The 12278-nt window shown below is 36.4% G+C and overlaps 1 protein-coding gene across 7 annotated transcripts in view; it reads right to left on the bottom strand.

The window, feature by feature from the left end:
* INVS (inversin) overlaps nt 1-12278 on the bottom strand; it is a 216004-nt gene that overhangs the window by 176106 nt on the left and 27620 nt on the right. The window lies entirely within an intron of this gene.

The raw sequence follows: 12278 nt of genomic DNA, 5'->3' as shown, positions 1-12278 counted from the left end.
CTGCTGACCAGGCTGGAGTGCAGTGGCGTGATCACGGCTCAATGCAACCACTCCCTCCTGAGTTCAAGTGATTCTCCTGCCTCAGCCTCCCGCGCAGCTGGGATTACAGGCGCATGCCACTACACCTGGCTAATTTTTGTATTTTTATTAGAGATGGTGTTTCACCATGTTGGCCAGGCTGGTCTTGAACTTCTGACCTCAGGTGATCTGTCCACCTCAGCCTCTCAAAGCACTGGGATTACACGTGTGAGCTATGGTGCCCAGACCCAACTGTCCTTTCTGTTCCCATCTCCCCAGCGACTTTGATCCATCAATAATCCATTCTTTCTCCTAAATTTTTGGTGTCTCCTTTTCCTTAACATTTAAACATGTTCAAATATCTCTCATCTATTAGATTACAAGAGACTTAAAAGACTTATCAACCAAATACAATGTATAGACCTTGTTTAGGTCCTGATTTGAATAAATCAACTGTAAAAAAAAGTTTAAGATATAATCAGGAAAATTTGAACACTGATTAGGTATTTAATAATATTACAGAATTATCACTAATTTCTTTTTGGTACAATGATATCATGGGGATATATGAATTATATATATACTGAATATATACTGAAATATTTATGGATGAAATAATAGAATGTATAATAAAACAGTTTGGAGTCTACATAAAAAAGTTTATGAATTAATATTTATTGAAAGTGGGTGACGGTTATACTAGGAGAGATACATTATTATTTATTTATTTATTTTTATTATTATTATATTTTAAGTTTTAGGATACATGTGTACAATGTGCAGGTTTGTTATATACATATACATGTGCCATGTTGGTGTGCTGCACCCATTAACTCATCATTTAGCATTAGGTATATCTTCTAATGCTATCCCTCCCCCCTACCCCCACCCCACAACAGTCCCCGGTGTGTGATGTTCCCCTTCCTGTGTCCATGTGTTCTCATTGTTCAATTCCCACCTATGAGTAAGAACATGCGGTGTTTAGTTTTTTGTCCTTGTGATAGTTTGCTGAGAATGATGGTTTCCAGCTTCATCCATGTCCTTACAAAGGACATGAACTCATCATTTTTTACGGCTGCATAGTATTCCATGGTGTATATGTGCTACATTTTCTTAATGCAGTCTATCATTGTTGGACATTTGGGTTGGTATCAGGTCTTTGCTATTGTGAATAGTGCTGCAATGAACATACGTGTGCATGTGTCTTTATAGCAGCATGATTTATAATCCTTTGGGTATATACCCAGTAATGGGATGGCTAGGTCAAATGGTTTTCTAGTTCTAGATCCCTGAGGAATCGCCACACTGACTTCCACAATGGTTGAACTAGTTTACAGTCCCACCAACAGTGTAAAAGTGTTCCTATTTCTCCACATCCTCTCCAGCACCTGTTGTTTCCTGACTTTTTAATGATGGCCATTCTAACTGGTGTGAGATGATATCTCATTGTGGTTTTGATTTGCATTTCTCTGATGGCCAGTGATGATGAGCATTTTTTCATGTGTTTTTTGGCTGCATAAATGTCTTCTTTTGAGAACTGTCTGTTCATATCCTTTGCCCACTTTTTGATGGGGTTGTTTGTTTTTTTCTTGTAAATTTGTTTGAGTTCATTGTAGATTCTGGGTATTAGCCCTTTCTTAGACTAGTAGGTTGCAAAAATTTTCTCCCATTTTGTAGGTTGCCTGTTCACTCTGATGGTAGTTTCTTTTGCTGTGCAGAAGCTCTTTAGTTGAATTAGATCCCATTTGTCAATTTTGGCTTTTGTTGCCATTGCTTTTGGTGTTTTAGACACGAAGTCCTTGCCCATGCCTATGTCCTGAATGGTATTGCCTAGGTTTTCTTCTAGGGTTTTTATGCTTTTAGGTCTAACATTTAAGTCTTCAATCCATCTTGAATTAATTTTTGTATGAAGTGTAAGGAAGGGATCCCGTTTCAGCTTTCTACATATGGCTAGCCAGTTTTCCCAGCACCATTTATTAAATAGGGAATCCTTTCCCCATTTCTTGTTTTTGTCTGGTTTGTCAAAGATCAGATAGTTGTAGATATGAGGCATTATTTCTGAGGGCTCTGTTCTGTTCCATTGGTCTATATCTCTGTTTTGGTACCAGTACCATGGTGTTTTGGTTACTGTAGCCTTGTAGTATAGTTTGAAGTCAGGTAGTGTGATGCCTCCAGCTTTGTTCCTTTGGCTTAGGATTGACTTGGCAATGCAGGCTCTTTTTTGGTTCCATATGAACTTTAAAGTAGTTTTTTCCAATTCTGTGAAGAAAGTCATTGGTAGCTTGAGGGGGATGGCATTGAATCTATAAATTACCTTGGGCAGTATGGCCATTTTCACGATATTGATTCTTCCTACCCATGAGCATGGAATGTTCTTCCATTTAATGAATGAGATTCATTATTATTTATTAAAAATTTTCCCACCACAATTTCTTCTGTTAATACTTTTCCTGATCAATAACCGCATTAATCAATCACTCATACTGTCTCCATATCCTCATTTCCTGTTTACTCAACAGTGATATATATCTAGCTTGTGTGTCCACTAAATACCATTGCTCTTGCTAAGGTCACTTTCTAACTGAAAAATCCAATGGAAGCCTTTTAATTCTTATCATATTTATATCCATCCATTTTTTTGAGTAATTTAGTGGAAAATAACTATTCAAATCTTAGCATCATAGTAAAAAAGATGAAACAAATGGATCCTCTTCTGCTTGAAACCTGTCCCTCTGGCTCCATAACACCACTCTGATCTAGTTCTTCTCCTATCTTGTACTGTTTCCTTTGTAAGTTTATCTTCTGTAAATAAACCTTAAATATTGGTGTTTTCTATTTCTAATCCTCTTCCCATCTATAAATCACACCTGAGCCCTTCACCTACTTCTATGGTTTCTATATGTATACTAATAACTCCAGCCAAGACCTCACTTTGGAGATGCAAACTATCACAATTCATGCTACTCATTACCACCGAAGCCTAAAATTCCATTTTTCACAACTGAACTCGATAACTTCCTCTCAAAATTGTACCTTGACTAGTATATCCTACCTCTATGAGTCATGTTATCAAGAGCTAGGAATACCAGTCAAAAGAGTCACCAGTAAAACAGGATAGGTATCTAGAGGTTATGGAGCCAATAGCACTGAAAATGTAGCAAAGACAAATGGTATAAGCAGAATAGAGTAGTGATTCTCAAAGTGTGTTGCCTACATCACCATCATCACCTGGGAGCTTGTTAGATAAGCAAATTCTCTGGCCCCACACCAGCCCTGCTGAATTAAAAGCACTGGTGGTGGGGCCCAGACGTCTATGTCTTAACAAGTTCTCCAAGTGATTCTGCTGCATGTTCATCTGAGAACCCCTGGATAAAAGCATAGACACAGGGCTTTCATATAGCTCCTGAGGCTAAGGATGGGGGAAATTTGACCTGAGTGCTTAACAGTCTAGGTCAGGAACCATTCTTGATTCCATCCTCCCTTACCTTCCCTACAAATAATGTCTACCAAGTTCTGAACATTTTATCATTTTTTAAATAATACTTAAAAATTGAGAATATAACATATACAGTAAAGTGCATAAATCTTAAGCATACAGACTGATACCTTTTAATGTAACCAACACACACACAGATTCAGAATATTTTCAGCACCCCTGAAAGCTTACTCATATTCTTCTCAGTCATTATTCATCTTTTAGGTAACCACAAATCTGATTTGACTCACCATAGATTAGTTTTTCTTGTTCCTGAGATTCATATGAACAGCAAATAAACTTTTTATAAGTGTCTGACTTGTTCCACTCAACATAATGTCTATGAAATTCACTTATGTGGTTGAACGTGTCAGCAGTTCATTCATGCAGTGTTCCATTGTAGGAACACATCACAATTTAGCTACCCATTCACCTGTTGGTACGTATTTGGGTTGTTTGCACTATTAAGAATATTTGCTTTTATAAAGAAGTTACACAAATGGCCAAAAAACAAGAAAAAATGCTCAGCATCACTAATGATCAGGGAAATGCAAATCAAAACCACAATGCAATACCACCTTACTCCTGTAAGAATGGCCATAATCAAAGAATAAAAAAACAGTAGATGTTGGCGTGGATGGGGCGATCAGGGAACACTTCTACACTGCTGGTGGGAATGTAAACTAGTACAGCCGCTATGGAAAATAGTGTGGAGATTCCTTAAGGAACTAAAAGTAGAACTACAATTTGATCCAGCAATCTCATTACTGCGTATCTACCCAGAGGAAAAGAAGTCATTATACTGGCCGGGCGCGGTGGCTCACGCTTGTAATCCCAGCACTTTGGGAGGCTGAGGCGGGCGGATCACGAGGTCAGGAGATAGAGACCACGGTGAAACCCCGTCTCTAATAAAAATACAAAAAAATTAGCCGGGCGTGGTGGCAGGCACCTGTAGTCCCAGCTACTCGGAGAGGCTGAGGCAGGAGAATGGCGTGAACCCGGGAGGCGGAGCTTGCAATGAGCCGAGATTGCACCACTGCACTCCAGCCTGGGCGACAGAGCGAGACTCCATCTCAAAAAAAAAAAAAAAAAAAGAAATCATTATACGAAAAAGATACTTGCTCCCACGTGTTTATAGCAGCACAATTCACAACGCAAATTTGTGGAACCAACCCAAATGCCCATCAATCAACGAGTGGATAAAGAAACTCTGGTGTATAGATATACACAATGGAATACTACTCAGCCTTAAAAAGGAATGAATTAACAGCATTTGCAATGACCTGGATGAGATTAGAGACTCTTATTTTAAGTAAAGTAACTCAGGAATGGAAAACCAAACATCATATGTTCTCACTGATATGTGGGAGCTAAGCTATGAGGATGCAAAGGCATAAGAATGATACAATGGACTTTGGGGACTTGGGGGGAAGAGTGGAAGGGGGGCAAGGGATAAAAGACAACAAATATGGTGCGGCGTATACTGCTCGGGCTATGGGTGCATCAGGTTCTCACAAATCTCCACTAGAGAACTTACTCATGTAACCAAATACCACTTTTACCCCCAATAACTTATGGAAAAATAGAATTTAAAAAAAGGAATGTTTGCTTTTCTAAACAAAACTATCATGTAATTCTCATACATGTCTTCTGGTAGAGGGAGGCACTTATTTTTCTTAGGTACTACTGGGGCTAGGAGCATGAATTGAGATGAGGGGCGTGTGTGTGTGTGTGTGTGTGTGTGTGTGTGTGTGTGTAGCTTTGGCAGATATAGTCAGTTTTCAAGAGTGAATGTACCAATTTACATTCTCAACAAAAATGTCGGAGAGCTCCAGTTGCTCCATATCTTCACCATCAATCAATATTCATTGCCAGACTTTTTTACTTTACACATTCCACTGGTCATGTAGTAGTATCTCATCGGAGTTTTAATTTGCTTCTAATTAGTAATGATGTTGTGTACCATCTCATGTGTCTTTTAGGCATCTAGATATAATTTTTTATGAAACAGGGCTACATGTTTCAACATGAATAAGTTTCAAATACATAATATTAAGTTGAAAAAGCAAGTTGGTAAATGGCACACAGTATAATACCATTAATTTAAAGATGCAAAATAATATGGTTTACCCATAATAGTGTATGTGCACATGTACACCCACACACACACACACACACACATAAAGTAAAGGTAGAAACATGCAGGGGAATTGAAACCACCAAAATCAAGACAGACTGAGGAGACAGGGAAAGAAGGGTTTTGGAAAATAAATGGAAGACTTCAAGTGAATCTATAGTTTCGTTTAAAAATTCTGAAGCAAAAATAAGAAATACTCAGTTTGATCTCTTCTAGGTATTAGGTACCTAATGTTTTTCTCAGTTCTCCGTTGTTTTTTGTTTGTTTGTTTTTGTTTTTTTGAGATGGAGTCTCACTCTGTTGCCCATGCTGGAGTGCAGTGGTGCAATATCAGCTCACTGCAACTTCCGCCTCCCAGGTTCAAGCGATTCTCCTGCCTCAGCCTCCTGAGTAGCTGGGATTACAGGCGAGTGCCATCACGCCCAGCTAAGTTTTGTATTTTTAGTAGAAATGGGGTTTCACCATGTTGGCCAGGCTGGTCTCAGATTCCTGACCTCAGGTGATCCCCCTGCCTCATCCTCCCAAAGTGCTGAGATTACAGGTGTGAGCCACAGCGCCAGGCCCTGTTGTTTCTTATCTCTATGCTTAAGATAATTAAAAAAAAAATTTCAGGCATATGCAAAGGCAAAGAGAATGTGAGTAAAGTAATTTTTAAAGAGAAGAGATGTAAAAGGAGTAGAGTTCAGTTTCCTCATCCAAGGACAAATTGGACAAGAATATCCCAAAAAGCCTTTCTATCTCTGACATCTACTGATCTCTAAAGAGTAATTTGATGTTTGCACCTACATCGTAGTGTGACTAATAGCAATAATATTGATAATGTAGTCCTTGAGAATAAATTTCTCCAACAAACAGAGTGCTTTATATCTAAGGACTCATCATCCCTACATAGAAGATAGGATGTATTATTCCATTTTATAGATGAAGAAATTGAGGCATACAAGAGTGTTATTTATTGAGAAATTAAGCTCACAGAAAATCTTTAAAAATCCTGATTGCAAAATTTTAAGGGCGGGGAGTGGATAATGAAAAGGAATAAATATAATTATTCATTTAAATTTCAACAGTCTTGAAGGCCATGCCCTTCATATTAAATCTATCTGATATTCACATTTACTCATTCATTCATTCGTTCATTCATTCATGTATTCCTTAAACAAATTACTGTCTTTATTAAGTGGCAGAAGCTATGCTAGGACTGTAACTATGAAATCAAATAAGACATGGTCACTGCCTTCAAATAGTTTTACTGGGGGTGAAATCTAGATAAACAAAATCTCCAGTAAACTCTGGTGATGAGTTATGGTACAGCTATATATGTACTGAGGGGGAATATAGAGTTGAAGGGGACTGGGGCGTGGATTGTTGTGTTTGTGTTACAAGTGCAAAACAAGAAAACCTAATAGTGTTACCTGGTATAAGTGTTCCTGAAAAGTTTCAGAGGTATTCTGTCTCCTTTTTGTAAATCAGTAATATGGAAACAGCATATCTTGAAAACTGAAAATTAACATTCAATTTTCATAGATAAACAGAAAATTGTTTATGAATTTAAAAAAAGGACAATGCAGCCACAACCAGAAAGTTCTTTAATTTTTGTGTTTACTGTGATATAATTTTTCAAAGTAGGTAGTACTAAGCTTCTTGAAGCCAAATGAATAACCTCCTGGAAGATTAAACATGCATAACTATTAACATATAGTAATATTTCTAAAGCTTTTTTATCCTTATTAACAAATGTATCTGTAGAAGTCAGAGAAATAGTAGCCTCCCTGGAGCAAAACATTTCTAACAATTAGATATCTTTTGTGAGAAGCCTAGAAAAGGTATGACCAATTGCTTTCTTGGATTAAACTGATGGTTCTAAATGAAAAACAAATTAGATGCAGATGTTCAGTATATTGAGATTAATTTTATTCTCATGGGTACCATTTCTTCAGTTTCTTGGACTAACAGTAATTTGTTTCCAGAGAAGTGAACACATGCCAAAATAACTAAGCCAAGCAGCACAGTTCAATAAGTTTTTCCACACGCATATATATTTTTAAAGTAGATAAATGTTTCCAATAAACAAAAGGTCTCGCATTTGTATTAGTAATGACTTTCCATAAAAGTAAAATAAAATTCATTCAACCAAGATATGTCAGAACCTACTAGATTCAGAGAGATTCAAAAACAAACAAAAAGAGCTACTTGCCTGGAGCTCCAGCCTAGTAGAAAAGAGACAAGTAAGCAATAATTACAATATAAGGTAATGGGGCTCTAATAGAGATGTGAGCAAAATGCTTTGGGAATATGAGCTTTTCCCACTAATGAACCCAAGAAAAGATAACATAATATAGTTCACTATCATACACACACAAAAACTAGAAACATAATAAATAATGTATAAACGGTCTTTTCATGTCAATAATAACAATGACTATATATTATGGCCATAGATATTTTATAAAACACTTATGTATTACAAGGTAGATCAATCAGCTTTAATTATCATTTAATATCTTCATCCATGATCTTTGTAAGCAACTTAAGAGCAGGAATCATGTTGTTCACCTTTGTGTTCCAAGGCCTAACACGATGCCTGTTACATAATAGTTTTAACACATGTTGAATGAATGAAGGTATACACATACACATGAGTGTTCATGATTACATAAATAGCACATTTCTGCTTTCATGGATACCAGAATTAAGTGGGACAGACAATACTTGGAAAGGATATTTGATATGCAATATATCAGAAGGTTCACTAAACAAAGGGAAATGAAGTTTAATAGGGATGGGTACTGAGAGCACCTATCTATAAGCTAACATATGTGATTCATTTTTTTCATATTCTCTCTAGTTGTATAATCATGACTACATAGTAGATATTCAATAAATGCTTGTTGAATGAACACTTCTACCTCCATAATATATCTCTTAAACCCAATTCCTCTCTATCGGCCTGAACTATAATAGCAATCTATGTATCTCCACTCTTTCTCTTCCAAAGTAGCTTTAGTTGCCATATTAGTCCCCCTAAAATACACTGATCATGTAACTTTTATTTTCAAATTTCTGAAAGCCTCCCTAGTATTCAGGATCCCTCATTTAAAAAAAAAGAAATGCATAGGGAGTTCATAGTACAAAAGCCTGGAACTGACACAGAGCAGATACTAAATGGCCAAAAATTAATGAACTAGGTTGTATTGGGAAAATTAGTTATCCATATGCTTTAAAATGAGAATGGATCCCTACACAAAAATCAATGTGTTATGTATTAAGAGATTTAAACATAAAAGAAAATATAGGATAATTTAAAATAATCTCTACTAAGCTCTCTAGTCTCCCAGCTGTTGTTTAATACTAGGTTCCTTAGAGCATCACCCTACACAAGCACAGTTTAGGAATCTGCTAAAAACTTGTGAGGAATTTGTATCCAGATTCTTGCATTCTTTCTCTGCAATTCCCTCCTCTCCAGGATTTTCACCTTCAAGTTCCAGCCACTATTATCTCCAAACTCGGCCTCAGTTTCTTCAGCCTGGTAAGGCTGCTGCTTCCTGTTAGGGTTGTATTCTTTTGCATTCCAATTTGGAGAATGCCATAAAGGAAAAGGCCAGGATGAATGTGGTACTCACTTTACGTGTTTTTCTTCTTTGAATGATTGTAGTCTCTTAGATCCTGCCTGTGCTGATTGTTCTCAATGCCTTCAAACAATGTATATAGTATTTTATTCAGTTTTTACAGATTTTTTTGATGGGCAAATTAGTTTAAAATAAGCCATTATGGCCAGAATTGATGCCTAGTTATGAAAGTGTCTTGTTGGTTTCTCATTTTTCTGATTCTTTGTTTTTTAAAAAAATTTTTTTATGTATTTACATTTTTTTTTGAGGCACGGTCTCACTCCAGTCCCCTAGGCTGAAGTGCAGTGGTAGGATCTCTCCTCACTGCAGACTTCGTGGGCTCAAGCGACCCTTCCACCTCAGCCTCCTAAGTAGCTGGGAGTACACGTGCTCATGACCATGCGCAACTAATTTGTGTGTGTGTGCGTGTGTGTGTGTGTTTAGTAGAGACAGGTTTCATCATGTTGCCCAGGCTGGTCTCAAATTCCTGGCCTCAAGTGATCCACCCGCCTTGGCCTCACGAAGTCCTAAGATTACAGGTGTGAGCCACTGCACCCTGCCAGATTCCTTCTTTTAATTATAATATTAAATAAAATACATATTTTTTTGAGACAGGGTCTCACTTTGTTGTTCAGGCTGGTCTCAAACTCCAGGGCTCAAGCAATCCTTCCGCCTCAGCCTCCCAAGGAGCTAGGACTACAGGTTTGGGCCACTACACCCAGCTAATTTTTTTTGTTTTAAATAAATAGTGTCTCTCTGTGTTGCCCTGGCTGGTCTCAAACTCCTGGCCTCAAAAGAGCCTCTTGCCTGGCCTTTCTAAAGTGCTAAAATTACAGGTGTGAGCCACTGTGCTTGGCTGATTTCTTCTTTCATATCTTTAAACATTCCATCAGTCGTTATTTTACATTGTGTCTCTAATGATGCCAATCCCTGATGTTTTTCATAGACTAAATCTGTTTGTTGTTTCTGCTGACTCTCATTCATAGTAAATTGCTCCCTTATGAGTTTGGTGATCTTTCATTGTCAGTGCATGTTTGGTTTATTTAATATGGGAAAATCCTGGAAGTTTAAGGTGAAGATGTTTTCTCTAAAGAGAATTTGTGCTTGTGTCTGTTTGGGGGCAAGGAGTATTACAGCCCTGGGACATATTATCTCCAGCTATTCTTCGAAAATTATTTGTAGATCATTTACTATCTTATTCCTGACTGGTACATACTATCTTTGATTTCTGAATGCTGGTGCTTTGTATAAAGCACAAATGAACTAACACAATACCCAGATTTAATTGGACACAAGAGAATACTAAAGAATTATTACTATCCTTTTCAGGGAATTTGGATCCATTACTGCTTTTGGCAAGCATGTAAAAACAAACAGCAACACAGAGAAAGGAAGGAAATGCATAATTATCAGACAATTGAAAGAACATGAAATCTGTTATGAAATCAACTATGTAAATACTGCCATATAAATCATAGTTCTATTTATTCTTCAATATATGAAAAACTTATAATTAAAAAATCAAAGTAGAAACAAAAAAACAAAAGAAAACAATGCATGGTATCTGATGAAAAGATTACAGCTAACATGTCTGGTTGTACATTCCCCTTCTTTCAACCATCTTGGTCATATAATACTTCTACAGGATGTTATACTGTTGGATCATCAACTGAAATCCTCACTTGCTCCACATAATCTACTTGACGTTAAGCTAGGTTCCTTCACTCTACATTTTTGAAGCTGTGTTTTACACCTAAATCAATCATAACGAAAAATCTAAAGGGTATCAAAGTCTTAATTTTGCAACTTTTCCCAATCTAAACTATTTGCTTTTTTATGATAACAAGTTAAATGGAGTTACCTTTCTCGAGTGAATAATTTCATTAGCTGACAAGCCTAAGTGAAAGGTTATAAATACCTGAGCAGTAGTTAAAACTGAGATTGAAAATGAGGGAGATTTTTAAAAAAATTACTATAATAAAAACCAAATTCAAGAGAAGTAACTTTGGAAATAACCTGACAGACCTAACTGAGAAGCTCATATAACTAGCATATTCAGTAGTATAACTTAATGTCAGCCTCTTTTTATGCATTCAACTAATGAAAGGTATTTTTCTAACCCCTTAATTAATTAGCTATATCTGGTTCACATTTTTAAATAGAAAATAACTCTAATAGTTTCTGCTGGATCTAACTCATTTTAATTGCTTTTTATTCAAAAAATACAGAAATCTAAAATAACAAAAAGAAAAATACCAGGCACTGGAAATCTATTTTATGGACCAAAATTTTATGGAGGAAAAATAGTTTTTAGGTGAATAAGTCTTTAAATAAATGTAGAAGCTGCCTATTTTATCTGTTTGATGGGTTTAATCTTAAAAATCTGAGCTCTTAATAATACATTTAAAAATGTGAAATCATTAATATTGGCAACATAGTTTTAGATTTTAAAAAGTTGAAAATATATTCAGAAAATAAATTTATTTTATGCCTCCTAATGCCACATATTTCAAGACACATTTCAACCTTTTAAATTAAATTAAATTAATTAATTAATTAAGAGACAGGGTCTTGCCCTGTCACTTAGGATGGAGTGCAGTGATGTGAACTCAGTTAACCGCAGCCTCAACCTCCGAGGTTCAAGTGATCCTCCTACCTGAGCCCCACAAGTAGCTGGGACTGCAGGTGTGCGCCACCATGCCCAGCTAATTTTTAAATTTTTTGTAGAGATGGGGTCTCGCTATGTTGCCCAGGCTGGGATTTCAACTTTTTATAGTAAAAGTAATACTCATTAAGGAAAAAATTTTAAACAGTGAAAAGTAAAAAAATTCCATATATATTCCCCAAATTTAAACCCAACCACTATTAATATCTTTGAGTATTTCTTTTTGGTCTTTATTTTTTCCCTATATATAGATTGGTAACAGTTTCATCACATTGTATATATAAATTTGATCACTTTTTTCCCAAAAAACTTTAGATCACAGAATAAATTCTACTGTTTGAGGAACCTGAAATGCAGCTGCTGATAATTATCTGTGCT

This window comes from Hylobates moloch, unplaced genomic scaffold (genome assembly GCF_009828535.3).
Source record: "Hylobates moloch isolate HMO894 unplaced genomic scaffold, HMol_V3 SCAFFOLD_10, whole genome shotgun sequence".
In the NCBI taxonomy this organism is placed as follows: domain Eukaryota; kingdom Metazoa; phylum Chordata; class Mammalia; order Primates; family Hylobatidae; genus Hylobates; species Hylobates moloch.
Note: the sequence above shows the minus strand (reverse complement) of the source record. Positions and strands in the feature narration are given on the sequence as shown.